We start from the raw sequence: 25,070 nt of genomic DNA, 5'->3' as shown, positions 1-25,070 counted from the left end.
AGATAATAAAAGTCTTTTGCTTCTTCTGGAGGGGCCTTGGCCACCAGAACCCTCTGTTGTCTCTATTAGCTCAATTTGAGCAGGCTCAACAGCAGCCGTAACAGTACCTTGGTCTCCCCCCGGATAAGTCACCTCCACATCCACAACCTCACGAGGACCACTATCTATTGGGGCCTGACGCCAGTCCTCCAGTTCCATGGATAACCTCCTCTCTGCCAGATCAATCTCCTTCGTTACGACCCCGACAGCTCTTGCGAGGAAGGAGTCCAATGTGGTGGTGCCACTTCCCTGTCTACTACCGCCACCACCACCCCCCATAGGACCAGTTAACGGACCTCTTTTCCTGCCCATTTTGACAACAAAAAATTTCAATAACAAAACAACAAACAAAACAAACTAATGAATAGAAATTAAAAATATTAAAAACCCACTAAACCCACTAAAAAAGCTCCAAAATGTTCCCCAATATTAGTAAATGTATAAATAGTCACCCTCCACTGGAGATGAAAGAGGGGTGGCCCAGCCCAGCCTCAGACGGGCGATGACGGGTGCAAGACGGGCCCGCCCCTGGCCCAGGCTTCACCCGCGCGCCGCCCGCGCATGTCCCGCGGTTGCGGGAGCGCGAATAAAGTTTTAAAGGGCTCCTGCCCCCTGTGTGTGTGACGCCGCCTCCTCCTCTGCTGACGCGCTTCCCGTGGTTGCGGGAGCACGAATAAAGTTTTAAAGGGCTCCTGCCCCCTGTGTGTGTGACATCGCCTCCTCCTCTGCTGACGTGCTTCCCGTGGTTGCGGGAGCGCAAATAAAGTTTTAAAGGGCTCCTGCCCCCTGTGTGTGTGACGCTGCCTCCTCCTCTGCTGACGCGCTTCCTGGTGGTAAAGTCCGCTGACTGCCGTGCCGAAGGCCGCCAACATACCGTGTCCGCGGTGGAAATCCACTACGGGTATTATGACCCACACTTCGAAATCCTCCACAATACAGACACCCCCACAAGTCCGTCACACCAAAGGTCAGTGATAAATTGGCGGTACCAAAACCCACACCGTCATGCCAACAGGAATACGCCCACAGTATCACGACCCATGAATCAATGCGGCGGTCATTTAACCACGGTAAACCATTGGTGGAACACACCGCCACAGTCAAAATACACACACACTTACAAAACACAAACACATTGGACAATTCAAAATACACACACCTGATACACATACACACACAACACCCACACACCCAATCCAATATAAAACACACACCCACATTACCCACAACCCCTTACAACAAAGTTTTTGGAAGAAGCAGAGAGAGAGAAAAGCAAAGACAAAACCAGCATCCAGAGGCACACAACACCATCACTCATACACCATTCACACACAAAACACCACACACCCCAAAACATCACCCCACACATCACATCAACCATCACCTCACACATCACTCACACCACATCATGGCAGCTCAAAGACACCCCAGGTTTTCTGAGGAGGAGCTCAGGGTCATGGTGGAGGAAATCATCCGGGTAGAGCCACAGCTGTTTGGATCACAGGTGCTGCAGACATCCACTGCTAGGAAGATAGAGCTATGGCAGAGAATTGTCGACAGGGTCAATGCCGTGGGACAGCATCCAAGAACACGGGATGACATCAGGAAGAGGTGGAACGACCTATGGGAGAAGGTACGTTCCTTGGTATCCAGACACCAGGTAGCCGTACAGAGGACTGGCGATGAACCGCCACCTCCTCCCCCACAACTAACAACATGGGAGGAGCAAGTCTTGGCGATCATGCATCCTGAGGGCCTTGCAGGAGTAGCAGGAGGAATGGACTCTGTTAAGCCATATCTTTTCTATTATATCCAACAACAATACAATAACAATGGATTTACACCCCAACAGGATCCCTACACAATGTCACCAGACAGGAGATGCCAGCCATATCCAGTCCCCACACAGAAGAGACCCACAGTGACAACAGCAGCTCTGCACACCTGGATCAAGATGACCAGCCTGGCCCATCAGGGACCTCTGGACAGTCAGTTCCCCTGCCACAGTCCCAAACCACCACAGAACCTCCCCCCTCAGGAAACACCACCACAACCCCCACCCAGCGGGCCCATGCCACTGTCCCCAGGACACGTCAATCAGCAGTGTGTCCACAACTCAGGGACCTCAGGCAAACCCACAAACACAGGACAATCAGGGACCTGGGGTCAGTGGCAGTGGGCACACGGTTCAGGGGACAAAGGCACAGGATAACAGGGAAGCTGGGAGGCCTGCTGTGCGACAGGGGGAGGACATGCCCAGGGAACCCACTCTCTACAAGGCACTCTCAAATATAATGGGAGCATACCACCATTCCCAGGAGACCATGGGCTCGGTACTGGCCAAGTTTCAGGAGACCCAGTGGCTGCAGGAGGGACAATACCTGGGGAGCTGGGTGGCCTCCCAACATGGAAGGGATGCCCGTCGCACCATGACCCCCCTGATATTCCGGATCCTTGTGGTGGCATATCCGGAGTTGGATAGGCGCTTGAGAGCATCACAGCAGCCACAAGGGGATGAGTACAGTCTCATTTAGCTGACTCTGCGCGCTTTACTAGGTGTCTGGGTGGGGGATGTAGGCTGTGGGTTCCCCTAGGCCGTGAAGAACTTGGTAGGGCAGGTCCCTTGTTAGGCAGGCTCTGTGGCACTCCAACCCCAATAGTGGTAGTGGGCATCTACAACTAGTCAGCCTCCTGTGGGTTCCAGGTGTGCATCCAATGGTGTTAGGCAGAGTCCCCCATGGGCAGGTGATTTTCCTACTAACTGCTAGTGCATGGCCTAGTGCATAGGGCTGCTCCCTGTGTATTGTGTCTGCCAATGGTAATGGTGTTGCTGGCATTGACCATGCATCTCCTCTGTCTTTCCCCCCCTTTTTGTTTTGCCACCCTGTCCTTGTGTCCATTAGCATCATCTGGCAGAGGAGCTGAGGCACCGGAGAAGGAGGGAGCTGCATCCCACATTGCCCAGGAGGGTGAATCCACGGACGTGAGGTCACCAGTGGGATGTAGAGTGAGGGGAGCTCCACGACGGGGACAGGAGGGGACACCAGCGACAGCGACTCCTCCTCTGATGGGAGCTCTCTTGCGGTGGCAGGCACCACTGTGCCCACCACAACAACAGGTACAGCCGCCATCCCCTTACCAGCACTGCCCTCCCAGCAGCCCCTCAGCGTGTTTCCCGTGCCCGCTCACCCAGAAGGGTAGGCATCTCCTTCGCCCCAGGCACCTCAGGCCCTGCCCCAGTCAGCCCTGCTGCCCTCAGTGAGGAGGCTATTGACCTCCTGAGATCCCTCACTGTTGGGCAATCTACCATTTTGAATGCCATCCAGGGTGTCGAGAGGCATTTGCAGCAAACAAATGCATACCTGGAAGGCATTCATTCTGGCGTGGCGGCCCAACAGAGAGCATTTCAGGCTCTGGCATCAGCACTGATGGCAGCCATTGTCCCTGTGTTCCGCCTCCCCCCTCCAACTTTCTCCACCCAGACCCAATCCCCTGTACCTCAGCTTATCCCAAGCACACCATTTGACCAGCATGCACACTCATCAACACACAAAAGTGGACATGGCAAACATAAGCACCACACATCCCACTGGCACTCACACAAGCACCATCCCCATGCAGACACACCAACATCCACTGCCTCCACTGTGTCCCCGCCTCCACGTCCTCCACCTCCCTCCCAGTCTCATCTCCACTTACACCTGCATGCACTACATCCTCATCCACTACCTCCATCACCAGCACACCCATCACTACACACCGCTCATGTACAATCACCACCCCCACTAGTATTCACACGTCCCCTGTGTCTTCTCCCAGTGTGTCTGTGAGCCCTCCTCCCAAAGTATACAAACGCCGTCACACACCCACTCAACAGCCATCCACCCCACAACAGCCTCCAACCCATGCACCTTCACTAAAACTCAGCAGATGTACGCCTCCCGCAACCACTACCTCTTCCTCCACTCCCAAACCCCCTCCATCTTCCCGTCCCAGTGTGTCCCAAAATATTTACCTAGCTAACCTGGATCTCTTCCCTACACCTCCCCCCTGTCCTTCTCCTAGGGCCAGGATGTCTAGATCCCAGCCCAGCACCTCAGCCACCAAATCTGCATCCGCTGTGGTCTCTTCTACTCCAGTACGGTCAAAGGGGGCACCTGTCAGAGCTGCCAGTATGCCACCGACAGAAAAGAAGGACCACCCTATTCCACCACCTACAAAGCTCAAAAAGGGACCGGCTTCAAGCAGGGGACAGTCACACCACCCACCCAGCAAGGCCTCGAACAAATACAGAGTGGACAGTACCAAGGTCCCTGCAGCTGCTGTGCCCTCTGGGCACGATGTCACCTGGGGAGGGGCTGGTGACAACCAAATCATCAGGGATGGCAGCCACATGCACCCCAGTCACCACCACCGCTCCGACCGCCACCTGCGCTGCCACCTGCATCGCCACCTGCTCCGCCACCTGCACCGCCGCTGCCACAACATCAGTCTGCAGCATCCTCCCCAAGGATCAGCCATCCCAGGCTGCCGGAGACGGTATGGTGTCTCCATCCACCCCAACAGTCACTTGCACCATGGCCTACACTGGCAGCATATCCGCCGCAGTAACCACCACCTGAACCACCATCAGCACCATCACGTGCACAGCAGATGCCACTCTGTCGGACGTCAGCCCCATCCCCAGTGTGCAGCCATCAGACTCTGCAGGTGATGTCCTGGACCCTGGACACGCCACTTGAGACACCACCTCCAGCACTGGCACGAACCAGCAATTGGCAGCCTAAGTCGCCGCAGGATGGAGTGTAGGTCTGCCTCCATGGAGTATCATGCTACCTGTTACGGGTACATTGCGTGGCTGTGACAGACAGGTGAGACAAAGTCAACATGCCACACACCAGGAGCAGCATCACTGGGCACAAAGCCCGCTCCAGAACCAGTAGAGAAAAGCATCCACTAACACAGTCCTTGGCAGGATGAAGCACTCAGAGCACAAAGCCCCCTCCAGAACCAGTGGAGAAAAGTATCCACTAACACAGTCCTTGGCAGGATGAAGCACTCTGGGCACAAAGTCCCTTCCAGAACCAGTGGAGAAAAGCATCCACTAACACAGTCCTTGGCAGGATGAAGCACTCTGGGCACAAAGCCACGTCCAGAACCAGTGGAGAAAAGCATCCAGTAACACAGTCCATGGCAATATGAAGCACTCTGGGCACAAAGTCCCCTCCAGAACTAGTGGAGAAAATGCCACCCACTTGAGAGACTGTGGCTTTGTACTCCCCAGGACCAAGCAGTGGTCAGTGCACCCACTTGAGAGACTTGAGAGACTGTGGCTTTGCACTCCCCAGGACCAAGCAGTGGGCAAACCACCCACTTGAGAGAATGTGACTTTGTACTCCCCCAGGACCAAGCAGTGGTCAGTGCACCCACTTGAGTGACTTGAGAGACTGTGGCTTTGCACTCCCCAGGACCAAGCAGTGGGCAAACCACCCACTTGAGAGACTTGAGAGACTGTGGCTTTGCACTCCCCAGGACTGAGCAGTGGGCAAACCACCCACTTGAGAGACTTGAGAGACTGTGGCTTTGTACTCCCCAGGACCAAGCAGTGGTCAGTGCACCCACTTGAGAGACTGTGGCTTTGCACTCCCCAGGACCAAGCAGTGGGCAAACCACCCACTTGAGAGACTTGAGAGACTGTGGCCCATATTTATACTTTTTTAGCGCCGCATTTGCGCCGCTTTTTGACGCAAAAACGGCGCAAACTTGCAAAATCCAATTGTATTTTGCAAGTTTGCACCGTTTTTGCGTCAAAAAGCGGCGCAAATGCGGCGCTAAAAAAGTATAAATATGGGCCTGTGTCTTTGCACTCCCCAGGACCAGGCAGTGGGCATCGAGCCTCCTCGAGGAGCAGTGGCGTCATACCATCATCCAGCTGAGGTGCCCCCCTCCCCTTTCCCCCTGAGGTGCCTGTTTTTTTTTCCGACCTGAAGCCCCTGCAGTGTTCTCTCCGTTTTGAGGCAGGTGTCATGTGCGGGCTTCACCCATGCTTTTTGGGACCATTGGTCGTCTCACATTTCATGGGATAGTGTACAGACTTGTGCACTTGCTGTAAATATTTGTGTATACTGATTATTTACTGTTCTCTTGGGCTATCTGATTATTCAAATATTACACTAGTTAAACTCTTTGTGTTTGGTCCTTGCGTTCTTCCAGGGGGTGACGGGGTGTGTCTGTGATGTTATTGGATATGTGTGTGTGTTGTGGGTGGGGGTGTTGCATTTTGCGTGTGTGTGTGTCACTCTCTTTTCCCTCATCTCCTTCCCCTGTGTGCTAGGTGCAGTAATCTGTTCCACCACGGGCCGCTGCAGCGGCTTCCGGCCGAACCACAGGGGAAGCCGCGGCGTCTCCCGGCCGGGCGTGGCGCCCGCGGCGGCCCTTTTCTCCGCCCGTGCGCTGTTGTAATGGCGCGGCAAGGCCGGAGGCCCAGAATTGGGTCACGGTTCTCGCCGCGCACGGTGCGCGACGCGGACATGGTTGTGGGGTGTCTGGGCCCTCCCTCCTAGCATTACTTACCTGCCACATGCCTTCAGGGGATTCATCTTCCTCATGCATGGTTTTAAGGCATGCCTTCTCCTTCCCAGCATGCCGTGCACTTCCCTTTTTCACTGCATGCATCTGTTCCTTTTGTACAAGAGTATATTTTCTATCTCTAGCTATAGCTCCTTCCCAAGCCAAGATGGTGGTGGTACTTCTTCCTGTTTATCACTTCTTGTCGAGGGGTATATAAGGGGAATCATTTCTTCTTCTCATTGCGTTGCAACACTTCAGTGGTGGTGGTCACGCTCCGGCTGGTCTTCGTTTGGGACGCCAGTCGTTCTTGTTCTGTCTTCAGTCTTCCAGATTTCCAGGATCCTGAGTTCTAATCCTTGTGTCCTCTTCCTGTTTCAGGGAGTTCCTGTTGGAGGTTTTTTTTCCCCCTTGGGGTTTTTCCTCTGGGACTCCATCTGGGACTCCTTCCTCTGGGACTCCTTCTGGAGGGCACGGACTGTGGTGGCTTACTATTGTCAACAGCACCGTGGCTACCGGAAGGGGTCGCCCCTACCTCGGTCAGAGCAGAACTTGCAGGAACCGGGGCCGCTCACCATCCCTCTCCAGTAGCGACGGTAAGCCAAGGGTGAATCGTGATAGATTGCAACACCCAAAACTTCAGTCGCTGACCGGAACCATGGAGAATCCCGTGACGAGTACGGAACCCAGCTGATACTCTCCCTCACCAAAGACCCAGCCACCGCCAAAGCCAACCTACAGGATGGAATGAAAGACGTTGCAGAATGGATGAAGCTCAGCCGCCTGAAGCTGAACTCAGACAAGACGGAAGTCCTCATCCTCGGAAACTCCCCGTCTGCCTGGGACGACTCTTGGTGGCCCACGGCCCTGGGCACCGCACCGACCCCTTCAGACCACGCCCGCAACCTCGGATTCATCCTGGACCCCCTTCTCACCATGACCAAGCAAGTCAACGCCGTCTCGTCCTCTTGCTTCCACACACTTCGCATGCTCCGAAAGATCTTCCGCTGGATCCCCGCCGACACCAGAAAAACTGTGACCCACGCCCTCGTGACAAGTCGCCTGGACTACGGAAACACCCTATACGCAGGAACCACCGCAAAACTTCAGAAACGTCTTCAGCGCATACAAAACACCTCTGCATGCCTCATCCTCGACGCACCCCGCCACAGCCACATCTCCACCCACCTGAAACACCCGCACTGGCTACCCGTCAACAAAAGGATCACCTTCAGGCTCCTCACCCACGCACACAAAGCCCTCCACAACAAAGGCCCTGAATACCTCAACAGCCGCCTCGCCTTCTACACGCCCACCCGTCAACTTCGCTCTAACAGCCTCGCCCTCGCCGCCGTCCCTTGCATCTGCCGAACCAACGCTGGAGGGAAATCCTTCTCCTACCTGGCAGCCAAGACGTGGAATTCCCTCCCAACCCACCTCAGGACTACCCAGGACCACCTCGCCTTCAGGAAGCGCCTTATGACCTGGCTCTTCGAGCAGCAGTGACCCCCCCCAGCGCCTTGAGACCCTCACGGGTGAGTAGCCCGCTCTATAAATACCATGATTGATTGATTGATTGATTGAACCAACAAGTCAAACCTTGCTCCTGACTATCCAACAACAGGGCCAAGAACTCCAAAAGCTACGAACCGAAAATACGGCTTTCCGACAAGCCTTAACCTCTAGAACCACGGATTTTCCTACTGTCTGCAGCCACACCTCGCTTCTCTGGGGATCCTAACAAATTGCGAGAGTTCCTAGATGCCGTGACAGTCTATTTCGCATTCCGTCCTTCACAATTCATGCAAGACAAGACTAAGGTTGGATATTTGATCAGCGCTCTATCTGGCCCAGCTTTGGCCTGGGCAACCCCTTTGGTGACAGGCAATGATCCCAGCCTGTCTAATTATAGAAGAAGCTCTATGCGATATTCAGCAAGGAAGTCAGGACGTTCTACAATACATCACACGATTCAGACAGTTGGCAGCTGAAACTTCTTTGGTGGAGCGTTCTTTGGTGACCCTGTTTCGCAGGGGTCTTAGGGATGACATCAAAGATGAACTAGTGCACTCCGCCAGAGTGGAGAACCTCAAGGGTTTAATGGATCTAACTCTTGCGATAGAATATCATCTAAATGAACGAAGGGTGGAGAAGAAAAAGAGTTGTATACCATCACACTCAATGACGTCCCGCGCCCTTCCTCATAGCTCCGAGGAGACTCGTTCTGAACCTAAAGGTACTACTGATGAAGAGTCTATGCAAATTGACATGGCACGAGGGACATTATCCACTAGTGAGCGGGCAAACAGGCGAAGGAAAGGACTTTGCCTTTACTGTGGTGCTGCTGGTCATCTACTTCGTACCTGTCCCGTCCGTCCAGCCAAGCCCTTGGGAAACAGCAGCTCCCGTCCTCTGTGAGAAGGGTGAGGGCTGGATATTCCGAGATACCTTCCATCTGTTCCTCAAGGGAAGAAATAACTGCTCTTTTCCTCTTACCCGTCACATTACACTTAACAGATGGCCGTTAAGAAAGAGCACTGGCCTTGCTGGATTGTGGAGCCAGTGGTATCTATCTAGACGAAACCTGGGCCATGGAAAGACAGATTCTGCAAATACCCAAGGAAGTACCAGAGCAAGTCCACACGGTGGATGGTTCACTCCTAGCCTCGGGACCTGTCCGGCATACCACTCCTACCTTATGTCTGCAGTTCGGGAAACATCAAGAGAATATTTCATTCGACTTAACATCCTCACCGCGTCACGTAATGATTCTGGGGATTCCATGGCTAACTCAGCATAATCCCTACATTAATTGGGAAACCAGAACCATTTCTCTTTCCTCCCACTTTTGCCAACACCATTGTTATTTAGCAGGAACCTATTGGTCCCCGAAGAGTCTCTTACTAACACCACCTAAGGTGGGATGTTCGATCAACGTCCTACAAGGAGTACCCAGACATTATCTAGAATATGCCGATGTATTCCAGAAACCAGAAAGGCCAGAACTTCCACCACATAGAGAATACGATTGTGCCATTCCCTTGAAATCAGATGCTGTGGTTCCTTTTGGGCGAATGTATTTTCTAACCGAGCCTGAGAAAAAGATCCTCAGGGAATATCTAGAGGAAAATTTAAAAAGTGGTTTGATCGCCCCTTCCTCTTCACCTGCAGGGGCTCCTCTCTTTTTCGTACCAAAAAAGACGAAAGACTTACGTCCTTGCATAGACTTTCGAGGATTAAATAAGATTACTACTAAGGATCGCTACCCTCTGCCTCTTATTAAGGACATCTTAGAAGCTGTCAGAGGGGCTAAGAAATTCACCAAGTTAGATCTTAGAGGAGCATACCATCTTTTTAAGGATAAAGGAAGGTAATGAATGGAAGACCGCCTTCAGAACACCTTTCGGCCATTATGAATATCAGGTGATGCCTTTTGGATTAACCAATGCTCCCTCCATCTTTCAAAGATTCATGGACGCTATTTTTTCTGATATTCTACACCAGACAGTGGTCGTCTATCTGGATGACATTCTAATATTCTCTGTTCACCCAGAACAACACACTAAACATGTACTCCAAGTATTAGAAAGGCTTAGACAACATCATCTATTCTGCAAGCCAGAAAAATGCGAATTTGACCAAACTGAGGTAAAATACTTGGGTTATTGCATTAACCAAGTAGGTGTTGCCATGGATTCAGACAAGATTCAAGCCATTCTGGATTGGCCATCCCCCTCTTCCATCAAGGAAACTCAGGGGCATATTTATACTCCGTCTGCGCCGATTGTGTGTCAAACATTTTGACGCACAATCAGCGCAAACGTTGCCCCGTATTTAAACTTTGACGCCCGAGCCCGCGGATGACAAAATTCTGCCGTGTGTGTCATTTTTTTAATGCGGCAACCCGCCTTGCGTTAATTATATGCAAGGTAGGCGTTCCCATCCAAAAAATGGCTTAAAGGGCCGTGCGTCGTATTGATGCTTTCGGGCAAAAATGACGCACGGCCAGGAGGCGAAGACAGAAAATGACGCACAGCCCGATTTGCCTTACAAATTAACGCCTGGGTCAGGGCAGGCGTTAAAATGGGGCAAACACACCTGTATTTAATCAGAACACACAGAACAAACAGCAGAGCAGCAGAGCAGCAACAGGGAGCCATGGAGGTGATTCTAATCCAGCGTGCACTCAGACGCAGAGCCCAGCAGCAACAACAGCAGCTACAACATCAGCAGGGACCCCAAAGGCAGCGCAGAAGGCAGGAGAGGATATTCCGCCCAAGAACCACCCTGCAGGGCCTCAGGGAACACGACATCATACAGAGGTACCGGTTAAACTGGCAGGCCATTCAGCAGCTGCTGCGCAACATAGAACAGCAGTTGGCCCCCACTTTGGTGACACCCCGCACCATCCCAACAGAAACAAAGCTGCTTGCCGTACTTCATATGCTGGCAAGTGGCTCTTTCCAAACAACTGGTGCCCTGGTTGGTGGAATATCACAACCATCATTCTCTGCCTTTTTGCCCAAAGTACTGGATGCCATCATTCGACTGACACCCCGCCACATCTGCTTCCCTAACACACTGCAGAAGCAGCAGGAAACAAAACAGGGGTTCTCCCTTATCAGTGGCTTCCCACACGTCCTTGGTGCAATCGATTGCACACATGTACGCCTTGTGCCACCTGCTGCAACTGAACACCTCTACCGCAACAGGAAGCACACACATTCCATCAACGTGCAGGCCATAGTCGATCACCATGGATTGATCACCAACATCGTGGCTAAATATCCTGGGAGTGTACATGACTCATACACCTTCCGTCACTGCACCATCAATGAACACTTCCAGGATGGACGGTATGGCAATGGACTACTTGTTGGTAAGTACAAAAACCGAATAATATACACACTGCACAGCAACCCTCTAGGACACACAACACATACACCACAACAGCAACATGTCAACAGGAACATACTGAGGTTGTGACATCGCTAGCCATGTTTCTGAAGTCACCATTGAACCTGTCACACATCGGAAATTACAGTACAGCCTAATGTTAAGACGTTAATGAGCGTGGTTGCCTAAATGTCACCTTGCAAATTGTGAGTGTCCCAATGACCTTTACATTAATACATTGCATAAGTTTCAAGGTATGGGACGTCCAGGGTACTTTGATATGAACGTGTTAACAACACTTTCAATTTTAACTGTGCATGGAACTATCATCTCACCCACAGTGAAGACATACAGACACCTGTATCACAAGTCACAATGCTAGGGAGGGCACACTGTACTGTAAATCCCAAAACATACTGCTGACAAACGGTCAGCAGGCAAACACTCGTTCAGCCAAGGAAACAACACAATGCAGATGGTACAGCCATACAAGCATAGGATGCCACATTAGTACACAAAAGAGTCACAGACAACACAAGACAACTACTGCCATGAAAGGTCTTTTCAATAGTGCCAGCTACATCAACATGATCCCATTCATTTTCTCTTGCAGCTGATCAGGGGTATGGCATCCAGCCATGGATTATGACACCTTTTGGCAACCCAAGTACTGCTGCAGAGCGTGCATACAACGACGCCCATAGGAGGACACACAGCATTGTCGAGAGGACCTTCGGCATCCTCAAGTCAAGGTTCCGCTGCCTCGCCATCACTGGTGGTAGCCTCCTATATTCCCCCGAGATGGTCTGTAGGATCAATCTCACATGTGCAATATTGCACAACATTTGTATCAAAAGAAACATTCCCCTCCTGGAACCAGAGCCACACATGCCTGAAGAGGAGGAAGAGGAGGATGCTGGCCTGCAACAGGAGGGGGAACTACAGAACACGGCCGCTGGTATACGCAGGCGGCAACAGATTGTAAATAATTTCTTTTGAATATGATCACCTTCACCACTTTAGTTAACTAATTTAAATAAACACCTATTCTAATCACCATATCATGGTCTGGCTATTCCTTTTTGCACACCTTCATCTCTACTTATCAAAATAAGAGTGTTGCCTCATGGAGTATTGCTGAGATACTGAGTAGGACACGGAACATCCCAGCGCTAATGTGATGCCTAACATACAATGGTCACATACACACACACTCTTAATGACATATATCATGTACATATCTCCTTTGAAGGCCAATAGCAGAGGACCACAACTATTTCACACATACATGTTGAAAGCAAGGTCCAACACAGCATATGGCACACAACTATGACACCATCACTCAATAAGGGGGAAACAAGCCTCATACATGAAGCTGTCAATGTGCTTTGGCATCAGTAACAGGAATGCCTGACCAGACCAATGACAGCAGTTAGTCCAACTGCATCCAATATTTGCAAGGACTATCTGTGACTAGAGTTCCATAGAAGCAGAACACAGACAGCACAAGTGCCACACATATGACATGCATTGCGCACATGACATTCCATGTACATGTCAGGCCATTTCCTAACTCATTACACACCCATGCACCTGGTCACAACCCACCTGTCGGAAGACGTCCCTGGAATACTAAGATGTGTACCCAGATAACACCTCCTCTACACACACAGACCAACATTAGCAAACCAGTGTGCTACACCCTTTCCTATGGTATGCCATTGTCATAGAACATCTGACTGCAAGGACGTCAGGTCAATTTATACACTGTCTTCTAGTTTCAAAGCCCTGTTAGCACATGTAGATTGTTTCCCCTTGTGAAAATGTCTGTTGGCCCTTAGAATGCAAGTCTCACCTACAGGACTGGTGAGAAACAGATGCAGCCCACACCTATGATCACCTCCATGCACACCACACATTTAAAAAAGCACTGCCTCTGATGATGCCTGGAACAGCATAGGAGTTGCCATTATGTCATATACACCGTCAACCATTGATACTAATTAAGCCGTGTAACACAGCCACTGGGTTCATTTGTCACCTTCAAAAACACAGGACGTACACAGTTTGACATGTCAACTGTATACTTTGTCCTCAAAACAGTCTCAGTCAGACCACTGATTACGTAACTTGTCAAGTAACTGGATCCTGAATCACCTTGCATTCTGTCAGCCTGACTGGCAACTGTCTGTGCGTCACACTAAAGTATCCCTGTGTCTACATATGTACCACACTTGCGTTAGCAAACCTGCCATTCATCAGGGGACATTGGGCATGGGCTTCTTCCATGCATACCCAAATACCTTGTATAGCATCATCTGCCTTTTAACTGTACCTTTTGAGTTACATCCTCTTGGAAAAGCAAAGTTCATGGCCCATCCCTTGTCTGGGTTGCATTTATGCATGAATGACAAAGTGTAACAGTGTCCCAGGGCCGTAGGCAGGGATTGGGTACGGGGCTTTCAGCACAACCAGCAACCTCTGATAATGTCCATGAATAATACACAAATGTCAGGACCATGACAGTTCACACACAGCATCACAGTGCGCACAACATAGTGATGGGCCGTGTGTGGTGAATGGCTGCGAGAATAATCAGCACAGAGGCTATGATGTTCCCAGATCCAGTGGGAAGTGCAGAGGCCAACCTGTGTACAAATGTTGTAATGACACCTGCCGGAACATGACACCTGAGACATTATCTCATTCAGCACACCAAGGTTGCCCTGTTGACTTTCTCATTACACGTCTTTAGTGACAGGGTGGGACCATCCACATGTTGGTTCACATGCCCACATCTACTTTACTCACATTGATCAAGCAAGGATACTCAGTAGTTACAGGAATAGCTGCCACTGACTCATGATGAGTCCTGGACCCAACTGTGACAAATTACACCCCAAACAATCTACAGGATCATCATTGGACCACATACATGACCAAGACACCTATGTGCAATTGATCACTGGAAATATGTGGACACGTGCTGTCTTGTATGCTGGTCCACCACAGCCACTTGATAGTTGGGGCTCACTTCTATGGCCTCAACTGTGGTGTCATCATACATATGAGATTCACCCTTGTCTGTCTGTGCAAACAACATGGTACCCACTTCCACAATGCATGTGTATGACTCACTGTGGGATTCACCAACTAGTGCCTAGGAAGCTCTTACCAATACTCTAGGACATAGGATGTAGAAAATATGGACCATTGACATGAACAAGCATCTGCCATCCATCTGGTGCATGCTATGTCACATGTGGTGTCTACGTGACCCTAAAACTTGGAAGTACACTTTACGGGTGTTGTTACATGTATGACTAACACATGCCCTTGCTCATTTTCAATTTGACTTGCATCTAAGGATTGGACACATGGACGTCACATTCATACAACCATATGTACAATTATGCTTCATGTGATACACACACATTTGGTCAACCAACACATCAGTTGTCAAAGCACACACTTTGAGCCAAAGGCATTTAGGAATTGTACATATGTGTGTCACATTGCTATCCTCTCGTTATGCCAAACATGCACAATTTGTGCAACACATATATGTAGTCCACACTTATGACCATCTATTGCGTCAGCCAACTGTAAAAATACTGTGAAGGGTGTAGTGGATGATGTTCCACTGCAGTATGATGTCACACATGTGAACATACACCATCAACACCATACTGTCTTCAATTAGCCAATCTCTGATGTGTTCCAAATGTAAAATAACCAAAAAACAAGTAAAAATGCCCCAAACCAGTTAATGCACTGTAATTTTCACGTCATTAGCGGTGTGCGTCATTTTTTGTTTACCAAAACTGTATTTGCGTCATTTTTTTTACGCACAGGAGTGAAATTTAGCCCGCATCCAGATATTTGTACAGTCCATGTATCATTATGTGGATGCCGGTTAATATTCACGTCTGTGCATCAAAAAAAATGACGCAAATACAGTTTTGGTAAATGAAAAATGACGCATAACGTGAAAAAGGCGGGACTTTCATACAGGAAGTGATGTAATAGGATATCCTGTTTACAGATCATGTACAGTGGGTGTACTTTCACTTTCATTTTGCAGTCTATGATCCTTCTAGACTGTGTGGCTGTGTAGAGAGTGTTGTCCTGAGATTTTGTGCTGTTTTTGTCCTGTGTGCTATCTGTAAAGTCCTTTTGTGAAATAAATATTGTTTGTGTATACTGTAGTACGGTGTGTTGTCTACATTTGTCCATTTATCTTGTGTTTTTCTTGTTTGTGGGAGTCTGTTGTGGGTAGTGATAGTTTGGGGATAGTTGGGCTCTTTTAGTGTTTAAGTTTACTTTTTTTCTGTCTTTGAACCCCTACTTTCACCCTTCTCCCCTTTCTATTTCTTGTACCCTGTTAGACCTGACAGCCTTAGGGTAGTCACCCCTAACTTTTTGCCTGCCTCCCTCCACTTTGTGGACACTGTTTTTGCTGGTTTTTAGACTCTGCACACTTTACCACTGCTAACCAGTGCTAAAGTGCATATGCTCTCTCCCTTAAAACATGGTAACCTTGAATCATACCTGATTGGACTATTAATTTACTTATAAGTCCCTAGTAAGGTGCACTTTATGTGCATAGGGCTGGTAAATTAAATGCTACTAGTGGGCCAGCAGCACTGGTTGTGCTACCCACTTAAGTAGCCCCTTTTCCTTGTCTCAGGCCTGCCATTGCAAGGCCTGTGTGTGCAGTTTCACTGCCACCTCGACTTGGCATTTAAAAGTACTTGCCAAGCCTAGAACTCCCCTTTTTCTACATATAAGTCACCCTTAATGTGTGCCCTGGGTAACCCCTAGAGCAGGGTGCTATGTAGGTAAAAGGCAGGACATGTACCTGTGTAGTTATATGTCCTGGTAGTGTAAAACTCCTAAATTCGTTTTTACACTACTGTGAGGCCTGCTCCCTTCATAGGCTAACATTGGGGCTGCCCTCATACACTGTTGAAGTGGCAGCTGCTGATCTGAAATGAGCAGGAAGGTCATATTTAGTATGGCCAGAATGGTAATACAAAATCCTGCTGACTGGTGAAGTCGGATTTAATATTACTATTCTAGAAATGCCACTTTTAGAAAGTGAGCATTTCTTTGCACTTAAATCCTTCTGTGCCTTACAATCCACGTCTGGCTGGGCTTGGTTGACAGCTCCTTGTGCATTCACTCAGACACACCCCAAACACAGGGTACTCAGCCTCACTTGCATACATCTGCATTTTGAATGGGTCTTCCTGGGCTGGGAGGGTGGAGGGCCTGCTCTCACACAAAGGACTGCCACACCCCCTACTGGGACCCTGGCAGACAGGATTGAACTGAAAGGGGACCTGGTGCACTTCTTAGCCACTCTTTGAAGTCTCCCCCACTTCAAAGGCACATTTGGGTATAAAACAGGGCCTCTGCCCTACCTCATCAGACACTTGCTGGAAAAGAAACCTGAACCAGAAACTACATCCTGCCAAGAAGAACTGCCTGGCTGCTCAAAGGACTCACCTGTCTGCTTTCTACAAAGGACTGCTGCCTTGCTGTTGGCCTGCTGCCTTGCTGAACTCTTGTCTGGTTGTGAAAGTGCTCTCCCAGGGCTTGGATACAGCTTGCCTCCTGTTCCCTGAAGTCTCAGGACCAAAAAGACTTCTCTCTTTCACTTGGACGTTCCGTGCGGCGAAAATTTCAACGCACAGCTTGTTCCGCGGTGAGAAAAACGCCGCACACCGACGCTGATCGACGCGACGCTCTTGGGACGACCGAAAATCCGACGCACGGCTTCGCAAGGACAACGCCGCCCAACCTCTAGAGGAGAAATCGACGTGACGCCTGCCGTGAGATCGTAATTTCGACGCGCAGCCCCGCAGAACGATGCGCAGCCGGGAAACAAGCAGGAAAATCCACGCACAGACCCGGGACATCTGGTAATCCTCGCGATCCTCTAAAAGAGACTGTCCGCGCGCCGGAAAACGACACACGACTTCCCCGCGTGGAAAATAACGACGCAAGTCCGTGTGTGCTGGGGAGAAATCGACGCACACACCCTTTTTCCACGCACCTCTTCTTTTGTGGCCCTCTGAGGAGATTTTTCCACTCCAAACCAGGTACTAGTGCTTGAAAGAGACTTTGTTTATATTCTAAAGACTTAAGACACTGTATATCACTTTTCAGTGATATCCCTACAATTTCCCATTGCAAACGTTATTCTTTTTGACCTACAATTATCCAGATAAATATTATATATTTTTTCTAAATACTGTGTGGTGTATTTTTGTGGTGCTATATGGTGGTATTGTATGATTTATTGCACAAATACTTTACACATTGCCTTCTAAGTTAAGCCTGACTGCTCGTGCCAAGCTACCAGATGGTGGGCACAGGATAATCTTGGATTGTGTGTGACTTACCCTGACTAGAGTGAGGGCTTTTGCTTGGACAGGGGGTAACCTGACTGCCAACCAAAAAACCAATTTCTAACATACCCCTATTCCTTATCGTCAATTATAAGTATGTCTGGTAGGCCACGTCTTGGCAGGATGGGGGAAGAGGAGTTGGGGGGCTTCATCTGGCTGGTGACACATTTCTTGCCGCTCATGATCCAGGCAGGGGGCAGGGTCATACAGGGGTATCCGACAGAGGCGTGCAGAATCCGGTGGGGAAAGGTGCTGCATCACCTGCAGCGTGTGTATGCCAGCCAGAGGAGTGACCACCAGCTGAAGCACTGGTGGGCTGACCTCATCACCAGGGAACAGGATCTCTTGGACCACCTGGGAATCATGATTGGTGGCACTGTTGGTGAGTACGACTTCTGTTAATGTGCACGATTAAATGCTCTGTAGTGACATCAGGGGAGTAGTGCAATGTCTGCCAACTAACTTGCTGACTGTGTGTAATGCTGGGGAAATATAAGGGGATCATTGATGCACTATGGCAAGGATCACAATTGCTAGCTGTCAGGTAGCACGTGCTCAGCAAACGTACAGGTTACTTTTCCTTGAAGGAAATTGGTGCGGCCTTTTTGTCAGAACAGCTAACAAAATAGGAGCCAATCATGTCTATATAGGGTACTATTGACAGAGAAGTACAGATGTACCAACATTTAGGCCAACTATGTTGACACAATTGCTAGACTGACTTTAGAATCACTACATGATGCAGAAAATGAGTGCTACCTTCACTTCAATTGATAATAGCAAAGTGGCTCAGACATTTGTCTCATGTGAGTCTGGTGAGTGTGGAATGAAAGTGTTCACAGAAGTACTATGAATGTGTGGAATTATTGTGTTCCTTGATCTTTTTGGATACATGTCAGTTCTTGATTTGAAAACATCGTGAAAAGGTGTAAGGTGCCCTCAGCTAACATCTTAAGATGTTTGTTGGAATTAGTTGTGCCACAATCCAAATATGGAAGGCAGTCCAAGTGTATGCACATGGCTTCACATCTCCATGGTTGGTGCACATCACCACAGCTTGGCCACATCAATTGACTATACTGTAACAACAGGATGGCTTACAAGAGTCCCTGCCCCTCCCTCTGTACATTGGGCCTATATGCAATAAATGTGTCATAGCCACAAGGCATGTTTGACTGGTAATGCAGTCCTCAAGTAACCAGGCTCTGGATTTCTCTCTTGGATGCACATGATGAGACGATTACACTCCATATTTCTTAGTGCTCACCAATTATGGGGCATGTTTGCAACCACATGATAGTTAGGGCCAATGTATGTGTGCAGATATGTGTGTAACTGTCACAGGAGACCCATGCTATGTACAAGTTGGCCGTGATATATCAGATGCAGTACCATCATGTCTGAAAGGCTTCCATTTCCTTATTCAGCCTACACATTGTATATGTTTATGAAATTGTTGCACTGTGCACAGATTTTGAGCACATTTCTTCCTTCCATACCTTACAGGTGGACCGGCACCCTACACTGTGGGAGAGGTGGTGACATTTGAGGACCCCGACCACTCCAGTAAGTGTTGATATGTCTGTTATGTGTTGTGTTTGCTGGTTATGGACTCATGTGAGTTGGACGCATAGCAAGGTGTGATGCGTTGGGCAAGCTTTTCACTTGTTCCATGAGTGGGAATGCAGTTCTCACATGTTTTGAATTTGCCAATGCGTATCCAATGGTATCATGTAGGGATTGTAGGACATCCCTGTAGGCCCCACTGTGAGTACAGGGGATAGTCATGTGTATGACACTTGTATCACCAAGAGTCGCAATGGAAGTAAGCCCCAATTTAGTCAGCCTGTCAGACCCACATTCGCTAAGATTGGTAGAACTAATAGCTTTCCAATAGACATCTGCTTCCCTATTTACCTACGTAAGTTTGAAACAGTAGGTAGAACCTCCTAGCAGCATGTACTTCCACATGTAGTGCATCAAGTCTGTGAAACCTGAGTGCAATGGCCTAGGTGTGCATGCAATTCATGATCATGGGTGTTCTAGCAACTCTGTGTCAGGCCTCACTGGAAGTATATGTTGTGTACTAAGTTCTGCATTTCCTGACATGTCTGACCCTATGAGCGCTCTAGGGTTTGCTGACTCCTAATTGTAGATAGACCTTAGCAGTGGTGGGTCTGTAGAGACAAACATGTGTGGAGTTTCCTATACACTCCTCGGTGTACATGTTGTTGGCAAATTATAGTTGTGTATCCACCGCCCCCCCCTCAAACACGGCCATGGGTTTTTGAATGGGGTACCTAGTACTGATGCTACCAATATGTTACACATACATGTGAATACATGACGGTTTGGTTGCATACTAGTATACACACTCAGGTTTGGCACTTGGTACCATACTGGCAAGTCCAGTTACAACTTGCAGACCATGTGGCTTTAGTTTTGCTTTCCATACACTGACATTTGTAGCCCAGCTCTTGGTGGAGGATATGCAGCATGATTCTTAGATGATAACTATCAGAACTCAGATTGCAAGTCAAAGCCAGTTGTTACCCATCTTGTGGGTTATGGATGTGCTTTGTGTGATGTGACCTTTGTTGTCTGGCCTGCCATAAACTTCCTCAGGGACATTCAATGCTCTGTATCGTGATATGAGCTGTTACAAGTACAGTAGATGTAATGTCTGATTAACTTGCTGTGCCGTTTCACACAATGCAGTTACTAATGTAGCATATCTGCATTTGTCTTCACAGCAGCTAACATGACTCCAGACCAGGTCCGTGAATTTCAGCGCCGGGCCATGCGATACCAGCACATCCTGCTGGTGGAGTCGGGGTTCCGGAGGATGGCCCGGCGATATCGCCATGAACGTGCCTCCGGCGCATGGCGAGCCTTCCCACAGGGTGGGCCTACTTTTCCCACCACAGCCACCACAAGCACAACCACCAATCAGAGCCAGGTGGCCCCACCCACAGCTGCCACTGTTGGTCCAACATCTGCAGGACTTCCTGGCCCCAGCATTGCCACCGGTGCAGGACAGCCCACACAGACCTCCTCCACCGGTACCCAGACTGCCACTGTTCCATCTGTTGACCCTTCAGCCTTCAACAGAATTGAACATAAGATGGACAAAGTGCTGCGTAAGGTGAGCCACCTGAGCCGGGACGTGCGGCACATTAAACGGCAGGTCAAGGATATTAAGAGGACCCTCTGCAGGGCCAACCTCTAGACACTTTATTTGATGGACATGATACCCTCCCCTCCCTCCTCTTTCCTTGTTCTTATAGTTAGTGGGCTTAGGGGGCTTAGTGTTAGGTTAGTATAGGCTGTTAGTTTAGTTAGTGTTAGTGGGTGTGGGGTGGGGGGGCCTGCTTGTTCCTATTTTTTACTTATTACATGTGTCGGGCTATGTTGGGGTTCTTGTGTGTTAATTTTTTTTTTTTTTTAAATTAAAATAAAAACACAAAAATATATATATTTGTTTAGGATAGTATAGTATGTGTTTAGGTCAGTATGTGTTGTCCTCCATGTGTCCCGTCTCATAAGGGGGGTGGGGGGTAGATGTTTAGAACGTTTCGTTACATGTGATAAGTAAGTGTAGCTTAGGTTAGTTAGGGACAGTTGTGGGTAATGAGTAGTCAGGGTAGATTAGGGTAGGTAAGACTTTTCCCTCAGTTTCCTCTTCTGTGATTAGCATTTAATAAATATATAGTTAACCCTTAACAGTATGTGTTAAATGCTACTTGATCATGGGCTTGGAATTAGTGTACATGAATGTTGTTCTATTACATTTGTGTCCTATGCTACAAACAAATCCCAACTGAGCTGTAATATTGGCAGCTACCCCAGAGCTACCTTGCAAAGTTTCCACCATTTGTTGCAACCACCAATCACAGTTAATATGGATCCCAATGTGTTTCTGTCGATAAGTATGTTTTCTAAGTCACAAACAGTGCTTCCAGACTTGGTATTGGGGGAACAGTTTAAGGTCTGACTGCAGTGTGATGATCAAGGACACCCTTATAAGATGAGTTCTCGTAGGCACTCTTGTATTCTTGCCTTCATGACTCACATACGTCATTTGTGACATAGTTTAGCATGAGTACCTATTAGTATGTAAACTCAGACAGCTTCATTCATGCAGTTTTTGTAGTGTTTGCTTAGATTTGTGTGCACTGTTATATGTGTTAGTATTGCATGGTGACAACATTTTGCAGCCACTATTTGATGACTTAGATATCCCCTGAGGAAGCATTATTCTATCCAACACAGCGTGATGGTGTATGGTTTCTCACTTCATCAGATATGTCCCTCAGGATGGGCAGAGTATGATGCAATCATGGTTGTATTGACAAGCTATGTAATTTGACAGTAGGCACATTTCAGTTATCTACTGCACAATTGATATGTCACATTGCCCAGAGACAGATTTGTTGTGTAAGTGCTATTTATTGAAAAGTGCTGTAGTGTTATATGAACATTGGAGTGACATCTTGCATTGTGATCCTACACAAGGGGTTACGGAAATGCTTTTGACATGCTGCGGTGATGTTTCCGACAGTGCAGAGGGACAGGATTTGCCAATGAGTAAGAGAGAGTCAATCACTAGGCAGGCTGACAAAATATACAGTGGTAAGCAGAACAGTCATTAAGTAGAGTTGTAAGACTGGCATGTTATAAAGCGCAGGACCTTGGTAATAGTTGGCCATGTGGCAGGGACTAGTGCTTCCGGGTACTTTTCCGTGTGAAAGTGATCTGTTCCATGTCTTCTTCTTCTGATGTGTGTGTTGCCTCCTCTGTCCTTGTTGGTGGAGGTTGTGAAGGGGCAACACACACCTCAGTGTTAGAAGACGTGGAGTCAGACATCCCGGTCGCCTCTCCCTGTGAAGGTCTTAAGGGCAGTACTGCAGCAAGGAGGGCCTGCTGGTTCTTGAGAATAGCAGCCACATCACGATGGTAGGCAGCCAGGTCGGCCCTGAGGGGTTCAATGTTGCATTCGTGCATGCGTTGAAAGGATTGCTGTTGTAGGTGTTGGGTCAACTGTATTACAGCTGTGCTGATTTCCTTCTGGGTTTTCTGAAGTTCCTGCAAGATAGATGTTAGGGCTTGCATAGCTGCTGCCTGATCTGCAGATGACATCATGCACAAACGCACCCCCTCTAGGCTGGCTGCCATAGTTTGCATCCCCACCCGCACCTCCTTGGCCAGCTCCCACTGTACTCCAACTACAGTTCTCTCAAAGCTGGTGCCAGTGTCGTCTGAGTCCTCAGCTGTATTGGAGCTGGCAGGTCTTACAATTGGGGTGGTGGGTGGTTCCTCTGCGATGGCTGCTTGTTCTGTGCTCCTCCTTGTGACATAAGGTGGGGTCTGGAGGGTTTCAAGGACCTTTTGGATGGTCTCCTGGGGAATGTTTATCGGCTCTTCATCCATGTCATCAGGGAAATCTGGGACAGGCATATCGGCAGAAGATCCATCTTCCTCTGCAATGAAACAGGATACAATTAGTGTGTCTGTGTTGTGGCAATTTTGATGTGACGTGCCTGCCTTTTGATGAATTCACTTTGTGATCTTGTTTTGTGTTCATTTCTCCAGTCCTTCAGATGGGCATTCTTCCAGGCCTATGGCCCACCTGCGTGTCAAATGTATGTTATTGAGTTATCAGACTTGTCAGCCTCATCGCCTCTAGGGGTTGATTTTTGCCAAATAGAGAATTGCCACCTTCTTTTCCTACTCGACACTCCGTGTACATCCATTCTCATGGTGAGACCTTTCACTGGCTGTGGGTGTACTGATGGCCCTGGCAGCACACTTAACAATCTGGACCTGCCCCAATCTCTGATCTTTCACATTGACTTAAATGTAATTGACATGTGGCATATCCTATGCATGGCAATGTTATGATCCGATATGGATGTTGACATTGGTAATGTGTCCTGCTGATGTTGGGGAATGTGTGTTACAATGGATTGCCCTGATAGTCGTATCAGTGTCCTATTTCCTCCTCTGACTGTGCAGGTGTATTTCAGTGACCAGTTACATGTGTCCCCTCCTCAATGCTGTTGTCTGAGCAGTATGACATTTGGGATGTTGCCTTGTTACCCAGGCACAGGATGGACCATGACATATGCAGCATGGGTGTGTCCTTAGTGCTGTGTAGCTCCTATTGTTGTTTACATTGGCTGATGTTTGTGACAACTATGGGCATTGACATTTGAGAGTACTGGGGCCTTTGTCTTATTTCTGGGGATTGTTGCAGTTGCCATCCTCACCCCCTAATTTAGGTGTGTATGATCCATGGAGAGGTTACTGCCATTGGCTACTTGAGCTGCACACAGGGCAGAGGTGGTAGTGGCAACTGTTGTCGCAGTTACATTGCAGTTGTCGGTATGGCTAGAGGATTGCTAATAGGGCCCTAGTTAATGTAGGGGGTATGTTGGCTGACGTGTGCCAGGATGTCAGTTTGACGTAGTGGCCTTACCTCCTGTCGTGGCTTTCCCTTTGCTCCATCGTTGGCATGACAGCATGCCCCCATGGGACTGTTGTTGGTGTAGTGTAATAGTGTGCCCCAGCTTCTGTCTGTGCAGGCCATGCCCCCATGCCGTGCCCCTTTACCCATGCCACTCCATGTATATGATGACTTACATGCAATGTGTAGTAGGTATTCCCCCCCGGTTGCAGTTGACATAAGTGCATTATAATTCCCCATGCGACTTACCCTGCATGTGCGTTGTCTCCTGGTAGTCTGCGCTGTCCTGTCCTTGAATCCCTGTGACGATCTCCTCAGGGATGACGGCTGCGACCATCTCCTCCATGTGGTCCAGGGCCTCCTGGTGTGCTGGACTCCCACCTCCAGTCTGCAGTGCTGCCTTCCTGTTCCTGGCCATCTTTTCCTTGGTCCTGCGCTTGCAGTCATGCCAGCGTTTCTTGCACTCGATGACAGTTCTGTGTACTTCAGCCACACTGTTAATCTTGTCGACAATTTGTTGCCATATGGCCTCTTTCCTACTGATTGGCAACTTTGATGTGACAAACAGTTGGTGCTGGTGTTCGGTCACCTCTTTAACCAGAATTTCCTGTTCCTCTGCACTAAAGCAACACTTTCTTTTCTTCTTAAATGTGTCCTGGTTCTTGTGTGGGTCCTCCTGGCTGGTT

This window comes from Pleurodeles waltl, chromosome 4_2 (genome assembly GCF_031143425.1).
Source record: "Pleurodeles waltl isolate 20211129_DDA chromosome 4_2, aPleWal1.hap1.20221129, whole genome shotgun sequence".
NCBI lineage: Eukaryota > Metazoa > Chordata > Amphibia > Caudata > Salamandridae > Pleurodeles > Pleurodeles waltl.
Note: the sequence above shows the minus strand (reverse complement) of the source record.